The 14758-nt window shown below is 34.9% G+C and overlaps 2 long non-coding RNA genes across 2 annotated transcripts in view; one reads left to right on the forward strand and one right to left on the reverse strand.

The window, feature by feature from the left end:
• Positions 1–9394, forward strand: part of LOC143694380 (uncharacterized) — a 34979-nt gene extending 25585 nt beyond the window's left edge. The window contains exon 3 of the long non-coding RNA XR_013182853.1: positions 8502–9394. This is a non-coding gene — a long non-coding RNA (uncharacterized LOC143694380). The remainder of the gene's footprint in view (positions 1–8501) is intronic.
• Positions 1–14758, reverse strand: part of LOC143694224 (uncharacterized) — a 156295-nt gene that overhangs the window by 136012 nt on the left and 5525 nt on the right. The gene's annotated exons all lie outside the window — the stretch shown is intronic.

Consider the following 14758-nt stretch of genomic DNA (forward strand, 5'->3'; position numbering starts at 1 on the left):
AACACCATATCCCATTAACAGTTTTTAATGGCATAAAGACAATATCTGTGTCCTGGAACAACAAACACCAGGAATGCATCTGCCACCTGAGAAAGGTCAGAATGTCAAGAACCTACCCTCAAGAATTTTTTTTTAAATAACTTTTAATCTCACAAATTTCTTTCTTCCATAAGAAAGGTTTCTTCTGAATACCAATGTCTAGTTTGACTATCTGAAAATAAAGTCTCTGATAAATAAATTGGTTTAATTGCATCTAGATTGTAAATTCTGTATCCTTCACAGCAGCATTTATAAATAGGTACAATACTTACCTCTATGCAAATGTTTGGAATATTGTGGTAACATATTTGAGATTTTTAAAAATAGACTGAATATCTTATTAGTAGCTCAGTTACTTCAAGAACTCTATAAAAGCTAGAAAGTGGTAGAAGGTAATATTTTTGTTCCATTAGAATTGCTCATCTATCCTTTAAATTCGTCCTTACACCTGGTACTTGGGCTGCATTTTTCTTTTCTGGAGATAAAAATACTCATCTGTCTTAAATTACCACGTGAACTACTTCACTTAATGTTTTTCTTTACTATTTGTCTGGTTTGGATTTTAATCATTACAATCCCTTCTAAGGCAGGATATGTTTTTATACTTGATATCATATTTAATAGCAAAGTCATAATAATTTAATAAAAATCTAAGATGATAAATGTTAATGTCTCAGCACAATGTGTCTTAGAAACTGCTCTCAGCAAGACAGCGTGAAAAGGATTATAAATTTATCTGTCCCATAATTTAAATGCATCCAAACTCTCAAATGCAGAAAAACATCCAGCAGTACTAAACAGCAGCTCAGGGAGTGATGAAGTATATCATGCCTAGTTCAAACTTTAGAGGGAATGCAGTCAGTCAGCTGGTAACTCATCAAAAAGCTGTAGTTAGAAATTCAATTCTTGAGAAAGATTCTACCAAACTGTAATAAAATCAAACAAGAACTTGGTTTTATACTTCATCAATAAAACAGTATTTCTGAATCATATCAATATCAGGTGTCAGTTCAATCCTGGAACACCGAATGGAGAAGTACACTACAAGCACAAGAACGTGCACAGTCTCCATCTTCCAGAAGTCACTTCTGAGGCCCCTATAATGACAGGAGTTTTGTTAGGTTGAACTCAAATGACACTAAAGTGAAACACTCTTCATACAAGGAAAGGCACCCTCCACTCCATTCTGCTCCCTCAAGAAGATCCTTGCCAGCTTGACCACTAAAACAAATTTTATTCTGACTTGAAATCAGTGCAGCAAAACTAGAATCCAATCAAAGCTCATTTCATGGCCAATCTCATCAGAGAAAGTTGGGAGAGTGAAAAGTATTTCAAAAATGAAATTACACTACCAGAAAGAAGTGAAGAAAACAATACATTTTTCTCCTCTTCCTCAGGCAATGAGTGGAAACTCAGAAGCATATGACACATTAATTAAATACAACAATTAAATACAATTACTACTGAAAGCTCATGATCCAGCAAGAGATAAAGAACCTTATATAATAAGTGGGTATGGGTGGGCTCAATCCTCTGTCCTTGCACATATGAGCCATAGAAGCCCTTGGAGCCCATATTGAAACCTGGGCTTGAACAGACAGTTGCTTTGTTTTCCTGGATGTGCCTGATATCCACAGGACAGAAACCATGCCAGTACTTAGCTTTTCCTTTTGCCTCTGCCTTTGTATCTCATTGCCAGCTTTTCTGGCTTTATTCTCTTTTACTTAATAATTTTACAGCAAAGCTTGTGGCACTAAACACTTCCTGACACAGCTGTACATGGAGAGCAAACCTTCCTTTAGTGCTCTCAAAAGAATGACAGAAAACCAAATGCACAAAGCCTCATTTCATAAGCTTTGCTTTTGAACTTCATGACCATCTCTAGACTGCTCTAAATTTACAAAAGCTTCACCTTGTAAGCCATTAAGACTCCTTGCACCCATTACTGTGCCTGGGAGACAGTTCCAGAAGTTCATTTTTCTGATGGCTTGAGAACTTCTTTCAACTTCCTATCTAAATGCATTATTGATTAATCCATATCCATCTGATGTTATATTTTAACTTTAATTGTTCTTCTCCCTACTTGCTATTTACCCCCAAATGTATTTCTAGAAAGTAATCATATCTTCTTTGAATCTTCCTCTTGGTCAGCCAAACCAAGCCATGTTCTTGTAATCTCCTCTCAACAGACTTTTTACCATTCCATTAAAAGTCCTGAAAGACCTTTCCTGGGTTCGTTCCAGTTAAAATTCACTTTTTTTTCCAGTACAGAAAATCAGTCTGATACCAGTAATCCATATGAGATGTAACAGTATTTTGTCTTAATTGTATCACTATTTTCCAATATCCAAGGAGAAATCTAGGCTTGACATTTACAAGGCCTTCTTCATGGCTGAAGAATGCTACCGGCATTTATCTTATTAAACACAGAGGTTTAACTTCTTACATGCCTGCTGACCAATGAGCCTCCAGCTCACAGCAGAAGGTCCAAAATGCATGACTTTGCAGTATTAATTTTTTTTCTCATTGTGATGATTCCTGCTGACTGTCATGTCATTTTTCCTATCTCATAGGCAGATCCTCCTCAATATTATTAACACCTTCTAACTTCCTATTATCTGCAAATTTCATGAGCACAAACTGGGTTTTAAATTAGGGTCATTAATTAATGTGAAATGAGTAAAGAGAATCAGCAACAAGATGAATTTTGAAAAATACGATAAATCAATCCTCTGTATTTTTGCAACCTCTCTTTCAAAAAACTTCACTGTAAATATTCAGATAGTTTTTTTTATTCCAAATTGTGTCCTCTTCTGCTTAAATAAAGATTTCCATTAACACAGTTTCAAATGTTTTGCTTAAAGCCAAATATATTGGGCTTTACTACACTGCAGGTTTTGAAGAAAACTCTTATCCTGTCAGAGAAAGATGAGGTTTGTCTGACATGATCTACTTTTGCTAAAACCACCTCATATTTTATCCCATTCTCTATTTACGTCCACTTCCATAATCTTGATTGCTCCTTCCTTTAAAACATTTTCTAAGACCTTGCACACCATGAAGGTTAAAACAACAATCCTGTAGCTTTTTCCTCTCTTTTTAAAAACAAACAGATTTTGATATATGCCAATCCCATTGTACCACCCTAGACTGAAAGATTAATTAAAAATCCTTGCTAGTGGAGTTGCAACTTCAAGTGCCAGTTCTTTCTGGCACATAATACAGGTTTCCTATTTTCTCAGGTAAGAAGTCTAAATTTTCTATATTCTTAAACACTGGCAATAGTAATTTCTATTATTATTCCCATTGAATATACTATCCTTGTCCTCTGAATGTAATTACCTTTGTTCTCCATTTAATTCTCAAATCATGAAGACCACAATTGCACCTTATAAAACCTCTTTTAATATTTAAATACAGTAGGTCACCGAAACAACAGAAGTACATATCTTATATTAGCACTGTGGTTAATGTGATATAAGAAATGGTCAATATAGTATAAAAGAGTATAAAGGAAACTCCATGAACCTAATTTGGCTCAGTGATATTAGAAGAGTATCACTGAAATCAGGAAAACATTCACAAGAAGATGTAATTCCCACCACTGCTTCCTACTAGAGGCACCAAGATTTTGCAATTTTCTCATGTAGTGTGAATAAAAGTTATTACATTGGTTTCATTTCTTATTTCATGAAAGGAGGATGAGGAGAAAGATGTTGCAAAGGGAAATTAACATCTAAGTTTTATGCCATGAAATTTTATCAAAAAATGTATACCACATATAAAATGCAAGTTTATAGACTGTAAACAGAAGACCACATGGATTCACTAGTTTGTTACATTTGATTCTTATTTTGTATCAGTTTCTTTTTACTATTACTATTCCATGAGAAAAAACCATTTAAGTTCTTCCTGAGGCAGCATATGTCAGAAAAAAGCCATCCCTATGCCATTATATGCATCTAAGAACAGGGAAAAATCACTAAAAGTAAGTTCTTATTCTCTTTTTATCCAGGGAGTTATGACATTTCTTCTATCTGCATTTTCAGCGTACAAAAATAAAATGTAGAAATGTAGAACTCTCACAGCTCTTCAGTCACAGTTTTCCATCATCCTTGAGACTGAAGAACCATGTACAAAATTCAGAGAAATGGCATCTCTTTTCTTTCATTCTAGCATCTCCAGACTCCCGTCAAGCTCTGCTCAGCCAACTTAGTATGCTTAGACAAACAAGTAACGATCAATCTGACAATTAGTTAAACAAAATACCCTTTAAGATTTCTTCCAAGTTAATCTAAAACAGAAAAAGTGAAAAGAGGAACTGGGTCTACATAATTCTTTTGAATGCAGAAACAGACCCTAAAAGAGGGATTTTTCTTCCACAATACTTTTAAAGCACTCTATAGCCATCTCAGAGAGACCTGCCTTCAGGATACTTTCTTCCTATTTAACTGCCCTGGCCTCTTTCTCATTCCCTTTGATCTCACTGTTCCCATTAAAGGGTCATGGATGTTACAGATACAAGCTTGTAAATAACAGCAGTAGTTTTGTTCATGTACATTCCTTAGAATAAGTTTATAATTGCATGACCACATAGTATTTCCATGGTTCTATTCCACTGCTCTATCCAGGCAGTGCCTTTTTACACATTATCAGTTTTCCACATGACTTTGAACATCTAAGAACATGTAATTGGACTATTTCATAACAGTTGGAGAAAATTTGTTCAGGAAGCCTACATTCTGTTTTGCTTCTTCTGAATGCATGACTTAGAACTTTAAAATTATTTTTACATATTTTTGTTAGTAAAATGCTTTTTATTTTTCTCTAAAGTCATAGGTCAGATAAGGCTTTTAAAATCCTTTAGTGAGATCTCTAGCATATCACAGTCTATTAAATTTTATCTCATACTAAGGCTACTTACTTATTTATCACAGATGCAAGAAAACAACCCCCAGTCCTGTTTTGATCTGAAGGTTATTCATATTTTTTTAGAGAAACTTTCAAGTCTTCATCTTAGAGGTTGAAGAATCTCCATCTTCCTCTGTAGTTCAGTCCATCTCTGTTAAAAAAAATTTGACTTTTCTTCCTAATGTGGATTTATTTGGATCCAGGTCCAAAACCAAAGGGTGCTACTGTACTATGCCTTTCTTCCCTAAAATGAATAGCCCTTTAGAATGTCAGATTTTCTCTACAGGAAAGTATTTATACATTGTAATCAAATCACTTCTGAACAATTTCTCTCTCCCTTCTCTTAAAAAAAATGAAATAGGCAGACTGGGCTCTTCAGTTTTCAAACTACAAAGTAATTCTCCACAATTATTTCTGTGGCTATCTGCTCAAAATGCTCACCATTCTCTTTAAAATGCAAGTCTCATATTTAGTCAGGATTCCAGCACCAATTCCATATGCAAAATTTAAATGACTTCTCAAGTGGTTCATTTCCAATTCAATTTACCTATTTTTGCCAAATCGTTTCAGTAGGAACCCATGTTGACTCATTTGTCCACTGTGACCTTGAAATCTTTTTCAGAATCTCTTTTCTAGGAAACAACTCCTCTTCCTATAGATGAACAGACAGCATGTTTCCTGCTCATAAAGACATGATCTTGCTTTTGTCAGGGTTACAAGATAACTTCCTTTGAATGGCCATAACTTACTCAATCAGTCCAAGTGGTCCCGTAAGACTTCCCTGGCATCATTCACTATTCACTATTTCTCCTATTTTTATATTATCTCCAAATGTTACCAAATGCCCTTAGTACCATTTATTTGCTAAAATAATGGGGAAAATAGGGATTATCATTAGCCATGCACCAGCCTACTAATAACACATGTCAATCCTTGTGCAAGGTAAACTCTGTTCATGATTAACATTAACAAGTCTCAATTAACATTAACAACTCTCAATTAACAACTGCTTTTTTGTCTTCCAAGTCCTTCAACCAGAACTGCATGTGCTTTGTTAACACTGTATAAGGTTCATTCTTGAATTAGGTTTTTTGTTAGTCACCGTTCAGCTGCCTTATAAGAATCTATATATATTTTCTTTTTAAATTTGTAAACATATAAATGTCAAACAGACTGACTAGACTGATTTTCTGTACATCAACGTTGCCTGGCATTCATTGTATTTCCATTATTTAATTCTTTTTTTAAAAAAAAATCGTAATAACTTTCTATTGTATTGGCATTGATTGATGCCAGGGTAATAGATCTATAATTACTTGGGACAGTCTGCTTACCTCCTAGAATGCAAGCATAACCTTATTGCTCTCCCAGTGTCATGGAACAAATAATTAATTAGGGGTGAATGCAAATTCCATCATGTGGACCTATGTTGATATTCTGTAATAATAGGGTTCTAATCTTTAAATTCTTAGTACATGTTGCTGTCAGAGTCAGACTGCACTAATAAAATCCCCAGTATAAATGCAATATAGGCCAGAGCTTTAGAAGCGAGTAAGACGCACTTTGCCAGTAGGTATCTGATATATTTTATGATAGCAAAAGAACACCAAGACTCAGGTTTAATTACATGTTCTGCTCATTAAAGAACTTCCTTCCCTCCTCTTCTGTTTACCAAGCCCAGCTGGTGCTGTGCTTTTTTTGTCCTAACAAATATTGTGCCTCTACCTGACCCATGACTATGCTTTCTACCTCATTCTGTTTTAAGTCAGGCAGCTTGTCTTATCTACTCTATTCCCACTCTTAGCAAGTGGAAGCAGCTTTAAAATGCAAGGAAAAAGGTTTTACCAGTTTTCCCTCTGGTACCCACAGCACTCCAGAATAACAGTGTCTAGAAAAATCATGGTCCATGTTAAACTGTTCAGAGAGTTTTTGGAAATGGACCATTTCTTCTCCCTTTATAAAGGAGATTCAGCAGGAGGAAGGAAGATGAGTAGAGGCAGAGAATGCTCAGGGTATTTGGCAGCTGGATTTTGACAAGCCATTCCAGAATACTGAAAAACTGTTTTTCAGAGATTACTGTTCAACCAAATAAATCTGAATCACCAGACACATACTGAGCTTGCTGAACAGAACTGTATATATTTTGCAAAACTGACATCTGTCAGATTATGAGTATCTATTCACTGTGATTCATCTCCCAAATTTCAGTCTTTTGACATAAATTGTGGCATCACTTCTTCCCATACATGTCATGTACAAAGCCTGTTAGTCTTAAAAGAAGGAAGAAAAGTAGGCTTAGAGTCTACATTCCACATTTCTGCAACTTTTTCCTAATTTAGGCAAAAAAACAGGCAACTGTATGAATAATCAATGATGCTGACTAAATAACATTTCTAATAACAAAAAAATCTAGAAATAATCAAAGAATATTTTTTTCTCCGTGTGGTTCTAGCTGTTAGTTAGATGTGCCATTTTTCTTCCCAATGACCATGGTTGTAGACTTGCAGGTCCATTTTCTATCTGCCAAACCCACATTGTAATAGCTTTTATAAATGTAACATGTCTGTAAAAAAAAAACCAACAAAAAAACACAACAGTAAAGTCTGTTGTGTTTTGACCACACTTTGGCTCAACAAAAATTTGAAAGCCTGTGTTTTTTCTTATCAAAGTATAGAGAGCTTTTAGATCTGATCTCCTTTGACCAAAAAATGACATAGTAATGCTTGGATGCGGCAAAATGGACTTAGAGGTGTTTTTAGGTCACTCTGTGCTATGCAAGTCATCTTTCTGTAAATTAAAATCAGGTCCAAAATTTTGCACAGAGTTCCTCTGAATGTTGCTGAGAAGGTGCAGCATCAATCCTCTTTTTTTTAATCAAACAAATATGACATAGATGGTTGCAGGAAAATCTTTGAACTCCCAAAATATGCCATATGATGGTGTGAAATGTTCCATTATTTCACAACTGTACTATCAATGTATGATGGTGTGAAATGTTCCATTATTTAACAACTGTACTATCAATGTATACTGAACACCTACCACAGAAATGTTTAAAGTGATTTTTAATGTAAATAGCTTTATTCTCCTGATTTCCATCATTAGAACAAATGAAAAATCCCTCCTCTGGTTTTCCTTTGAACTAGTAGGCAACATCTATACCAACCTGGACACAATATTCTTTGCTTTTCTTTTCAGACACAAAATCAATAGCATTAAGTAGGAACCCCTTTTTCTCTATGGATACTTGTATCCATTATTGGATCATTTCTCATGTGCAATGAACCATCTGCCTTAATGTCAAAGTTGATTCTTTTAGATGTTCCTTTAATTTTTCTCCTCTGTCTCTTCACTTGTAGTATCTAATATGAAACCACAAATTTAAATCTGTCTGAATGAGAGTATTCAGGGCAAAGTGCTTCAATCACTTTCAAATTGCTCATTTTGGGCTACACTGAAGATGATGTTTTTAGAAGAAAAGAAGATTGCAACTTTCTAACAAGTTCAAGACTTTGACTTAATTTCTTTCTTTTCTTCCTTTTTTTTTTAAGGTGCAGTCACCAATTGATCTGTCATATTGTGGTTTTCAAAGATAAACTGAGAATGCTCTGAAAGGAACTTGCAGCTGAAGAGCTGCAGGAAGACCTCGGGTAGGGAATTACATTTTCATTGTGGCTAACTTTCAATGACACTGAAGATGTCTCACTTGGAAGATCATCAAACCCATGTTTTCTCTTCTACTTCAACAGACAACGCTTCATTCATTTGATGTAGAAACTCTGAAGAAACTAATTTTCATTTTGAAATAAGTGTGAATTCTTTTTATCTTGAGATTTAACAACTCTTGACAATGCTTACATTTTACTTCAGAAAAATGAGCTGTTTTCATAACTTCAGTCTTTCCAATCAGTTTTTCCCACCAAGTTTTTTAGTATTCCCTTTCTCAAACCAGGTTAAAAGAAATGGAATTTTAGTTATAATTACGTCTAATAACTATTTTTTGTATTAATAAAAAAAATATCCCATTTACTAAAAATAAAATAAAAATAACACTCTAAAGAATGGAAACAAGATTTGCTAATCACAATCTTCATTGATTTACATTCCATTCATTTCTAGCAGATCAAATCCATCCTTGATTACCTGATACTCTTGCCAATTTTCTTCTTCACTATATCTAACATTTAGCTCCATCTCTGTTCTCCTGTGGCTAAGAATATAATAAATTCCACCCATAAGGCTTCCAGTTCCATAACTATCTTTAGTACAAATATTTTTTTTTGCTTTATAATATTTATTTCACAAAGATTTAATGTGCAAAAATGGAGACAATAATAAAAGCAAAACAAGGCCTAACTTCTGAAAAAGTATATTATTTGGTTCTTTCTTTTTCTAAGAATGCTGATGTTTTTCAAGTCACTGTAGATCTGAAAGTTGTTTTTTATTAAACAGTTCACACACTGTTCTGTGACTTACCATGTTACTGGGCAATGACAATAATGCTCTAAGTTCTTATTTTGTAAATAGGGCAGTGCTAAGGCCTTGTGATGTCCTTTGGTGAGATTATACTTTATAACAATTTTTACCTGAACTACAGGTATGACTTTCAGAATTTTGTTAGGTGAAGCCAAAAATTTCTAAGTAAATTACAAGCCAATTTGAAGCTCCTAAAACAGTATTTTAAAAAGCTTGTGGAGGAAAAACATTGGAAAAGGAAAAATGAAGATGGCTTATAGTTGGTGGGTGACTTTTCACTGAAAATGTGTAAGCAATTTTTGGTTTAAATATCAACTGCATATAAGCCTAATAGTTTCTGCCCCTAACTTTACATGGATACAGAGAAGCTCTTTCTGACAGTTGTATTACAAAAATCAGAATACCTCTTTCCTTTTCACAAAATGTTATTGAAGTGAATGCTGAAAGTGAATGCTGAAAAGTGCTTGGTTGCCATCACCATTGTCTAAAAGGTGTTTGACACAGACACAAGATTGAGACAGCCAAAGTTGGAGAATGGCAAATTTTTCACATAAGATGCTACTGGAAAGTACCTTGAAAGCTCATCTCATCTATTTACTGTCCTGATGCAGGGCAAAAGTATCAGTAACATTCTGAGCACAGGTAATGTGAATATAACAAACCCCAGTAACAGAAATTTGACAACATCTCTCCACAAAATATGCCTGTGCTTCATTATTTCTACTTATTCCTCCCAATATCTAACCTGAATTTCTCTGGCTGCATTTTAAAACTTTTATTTCTTGTCCTGTCTATGCTGAACATGGAGAAAAATTATTCTCCTTTCTGGGGTAGTTTAGAAGTCCTATCTAAAGACATGTTTCACCTCAGACTTTTCACATAGAATAAACACCATCAGTTCTTCAAATTTCCTCATAAATCAAGCTTTCCTGCTTTGCTCAGGAAAATGTGGCGCATATATGCTATGTAAAGATGGTCAGAAAATCTGCTGGGGTCAAGATACAAAACATTTATTATTGTCCTTCTGTTCACAGATCTATTGGCCCAAAGCACAAGGAAAACAGATTGGTTTGATGAGGGCTGCTCTCAACAGATCCATTCTGTATGTCAGCCATTTCTTTGCTATCTTCCAGATGTTTACATATAATTCATTTTATTATTTGTCCATTTTATTTGTTTTAGCATTTTTTTAGGAATTGCAGTCAAAGTGGCTGATGAAAAATTCCATGGCTTCTTTTTTATCCTTTTAGCACTACATTTTTCCTTTTTCAATCTCTTTGAGCTTTAGCAAGCATCTCCTATGTTATCAGAGATGCCTGCTGACAGCTTTAAGTAGTTCTGGCCAGTGCTCTAAATAACATAGAGTCAATTTTATTAGTCTGTAAGATCATGGTCCTTAGTTTTTCATAATAATTATATTAGCCACACGATTACAGCAGACTTCTGTAGTGAATACTGAAACAAAAAAGGCATTTAATTGATCTGAGATATTACTAGTTTTCTCTCTCAGTTTAGTATGGAATGGTTTCTCCATCTTTCTCTTATTCCTTACAGAAACTCCATAGTCATAAACTGTGATGTCCTTAAAAAAAACAGATTTTTTTTCAGTTGGTTACCTATAAAAGGTTTCTTGCTCCTCCTAATTATAACTTCTTCTGTGCTTTTTTCTTTTTGATTTATGTCCCCACATACTTATGCATTCCTTTATATTAATCCTAGTAATCTCACATAATTTTCATTTCCTGTATGACTCACATATTTGAGGTCAATGTATATGATTTAACCAGATGACTTCTTGCTATATACTTGCTATTCTTTCCTTGCATTGGGATCATTAAATTCCAAAGAGTATGCTTTCTGTCAGGAAGTGCTTAATTCCTATAGTCCTTTAAATTTCTCTTCTATGACATGTGATCTCCCAGTATCCTGAGTTTGCTGAAGTCTGCTTTCTTGAAATTCTTTTTCTTCTGCTTTGCTGTTTTCCCTCCTTTCCTTCAAAAGGATCATGGATACTTTCATTTCATGTTCACACAAATTCTCTTTCACTCTCATGTTCTCATCCACATCCTATTTAGCACAAAGCTGCTATTCTAATATCTCTAGTTGCTTCCTCTACTTTTCTGCTTTCTGTATCAAGGCTGACACTATATATAAATATGTATTTATTTATTTATTTATTTATTTACTTGCTCTCTCACTGTAAGCTGTTATATTCCTTTCCAGTTGAAGTCTACATACACTTTTCCTCCCTGTTTTTATGAAATTTCACACCCTACAGCATTTGGCTAGTTTCTCAAAGAAAGCAAAAAACGCCCCAAAAAAGTGTTACCCCTCAAAATCCAAAACTGAATTCAAGCTTATACAATAGGTATTTCTAGCTTGGGATGGCAATGGAAAGCTCCCTGTTTTTTCCTCAGGTGTATGTTTCCTCTTTCTGGACAAGCCACCATGTGTGCCCTCGTATTTCCATTAAATGAGCCATTTTAACAATCCATTACTATGTTAGTTGAGTAGGAGTTTCATATTAAGAATCCCAGCTTTTCTATTTTACTATTTTCTGTTCCCAATTTCTATGTGTGAAGAAACATTTCTAGATTTGAAAGGTGAACAGATCACTCAGGTTTCAGATTGACTGCATAGCCAGTCATCAAAGGAAAACACCCATTCTTAAGGAACTGTTCATATTAGTTTTTTTCAATGAAAACCCCAAACTTTTCCCAATGCTCATTCACCATTTGGGGTTTTTTCTGCTGACTCTCAGTCTGACATGTGGAGTTTGCTTCTATACACTATAAGAGAAAGAGAATGGCACCTATACTCCAGATTTAGGAGCATTTATATACAGAAGAAAAATAGGAAGAATATTTGGTCTTAAAACTGGAAAAGAGATTAGAAATCCCAAGTTATTTTCTCAGTCTCCTACTTATGCAGATATTGTGTTTATTAAGAAGAACATGCCCTTTAAATAAAGTACAGGTACTATCCTAGTGAAGACAAGAGAGCTATAGCATGAATCCACATTAATTGAAGTAAATTCTAAGATTAAAAACTTCTTCTGATGGTGACAGTGCCCTGGTGTGTGAACTTTGGCAACTCATTTATCTGTCCTTTAATTTTTGGTTCCCCAAGTGTAAAATGACTATGTCAAGAGTTAACAAATTCATACAGTGTTTGTCTTAGAGTATATCTATAAGCCCAAAAAGGTCCCTACATGATAAATGCTACAGAAAGCACAGGATTTTTATTAATGATGCCCACTCAGAATGACACTTGTATCTTAGTGATACCTTCATCCCTAAAATCACTAAAAAAAGCTTACAGAAAATGTTGAAATGAGGCAAATTTTCTCTCATCTCTGTAGAGCAGCAGCATTGAGAGCTCCAGCACACATCTGTCATCTGGAGGCCAAGTAGGCATTCCACAATTCCAGGAAATCAATTCCAAAGACTGTAGATTGTCAGTTGCTTGTACACTGGAGGCCATCCAGGCAGCAGATTAAATTGTATGAGAAAATTGTAGCAGGCTCTAGACTGCATGTAATGGAGACCCTCAATGACCTTTCTGAGGACTTGGGAAATATGCATTGAAATTGCCAGTGGGCCCTTTTGTAGCACCAAAACTGCATACTGAATTTCTCTTACTTATCACACAGGGTCATTCAGAACTGAGCTGTTTCTGAAGAGGAAAAACAAATGCAAAACGGAACAAACAGAAAATGTAATCACCATCTTTTCTTCTTTCAGAAAATGTACAAGGTTACCAGAGATGCTTTATCTGTATAATCACAAAAAGAAAAAAAAAAAGGTTGGTATTTGTGAAAGCCACAGTCTTCACCAGCATTTAATGGGGCTACTGCTCCTGAATCTTTCACCCCTGAGAGATAGTGGCAGAATACACAAAACATTGGCCAGAATGATTGCTGATTGTAGAAGGTTGATTTAGACAAGTAATATTTTAGTTTTGTTGTTTTATTCAGACTGTTAACCGCCTCCTGGTTATTAGGTTTTGTTTTTTCTAGAGTAGACCTCGACCATTCAAACTGCAAATGTGACCCTTTCAGCGCTGCTGACCTGCGGGTTCAAGCTACAGTATGCAACTCTCCTTGTCATGAACAGAAAAGCTGAACATACACAAAGAATGTAAACCCCTTAAAAAAATAGATGAGCCACATGAAATCCTGTTTCCTACTTCTGACAAGCCCGTGGTTTCAAAAGTGGGGAGTTAACATCCCTGACTTCTACTTTCCCATTTATGAGCGGCAAGGTGGGCTGGTCATTTTATCTCACTCCTTAATAGTAGTTCTACTCTTTAGAAAACCTGCATGGTTTAACATATATTTGTATTTTTTAAAATCGATTAAAATAGATTTTCAGGGCATTTTAAGCAGATGGAATAAGTAGATTTATTGGTGTGGAGCGCAGTTGTGCTTCTCTAAATAGCTCCTTTACCTTCACTATGACATATAAACATGTCCTTTTGCTTTGCTAAAAGATCATATGGAATCATATCCCAAGCTGCCCATAACTTAAGAGTTTTGTGTTTAGCTTCAAAGCAGCTTTTAGGGCATCAGACTAAGCAAGTTTTTGGTCTGACAGCAAGGCTCTACAATCTCTGTAAGGCACATGATCAGAGAGGGAAGTGGTGAACAGGAACTGCCCTTACTACTCTCATGTTTTGTTGACTCTGTCACAGATTTCCTATATGACCTTGACCAAGTTTTTAAAACTATTTCCTAATTCCCTGTACAGTATTCTGGGGTAATAATTCTCCATGTCAGAAGTATCTGAATATATTTTTTTTGCTAAATGTCTTCCATGCTAAGACTTCTAAGTAATATACTCTTTCAAAGAAAATTAACTTTCTGCTAAAGAAGCAGTTGGTCTACTGATTATAAACAAACATTGTTTATATTTTTAACCTTGCTTTATCAGACATCTTGCTCTGATATGTCTGTATGTTGTATCCTATGCTTTCACCTACACATCAGTACTTTTCTGCCCCTTATATTAGATATTTTTACAAACATTTTGATCAGCTATAGCACGTTTGGTGCTAGCTACTGTAGAATTAGACCTCCTATGTTCTGGGAAGAAAAGATGGGGAGAAAGGAATGGAGCAGCAATCCTTGTACACACACAAAAAGGAAATCTATGGGCTAAATAACTGAAGAATGGAATGAAAGGCATATGAATATAAAGAGCAGACTTTCAAAGACTGTTTTAGCCACAGGCCTTTTCATGTCAAATATCTGGTGTATCCAGGCTGTAAAAAGCAAAGCAGGAATTTCTAGGATTGATTTTCATCTCTTTAACTCATCCCTTTCCTTTGCCCA

Source organism: Agelaius phoeniceus, chromosome 6 (genome assembly GCF_051311805.1).
Source record: "Agelaius phoeniceus isolate bAgePho1 chromosome 6, bAgePho1.hap1, whole genome shotgun sequence".
Classification (NCBI taxonomy): Eukaryota; Metazoa; Chordata; class Aves; order Passeriformes; family Icteridae; genus Agelaius; species Agelaius phoeniceus.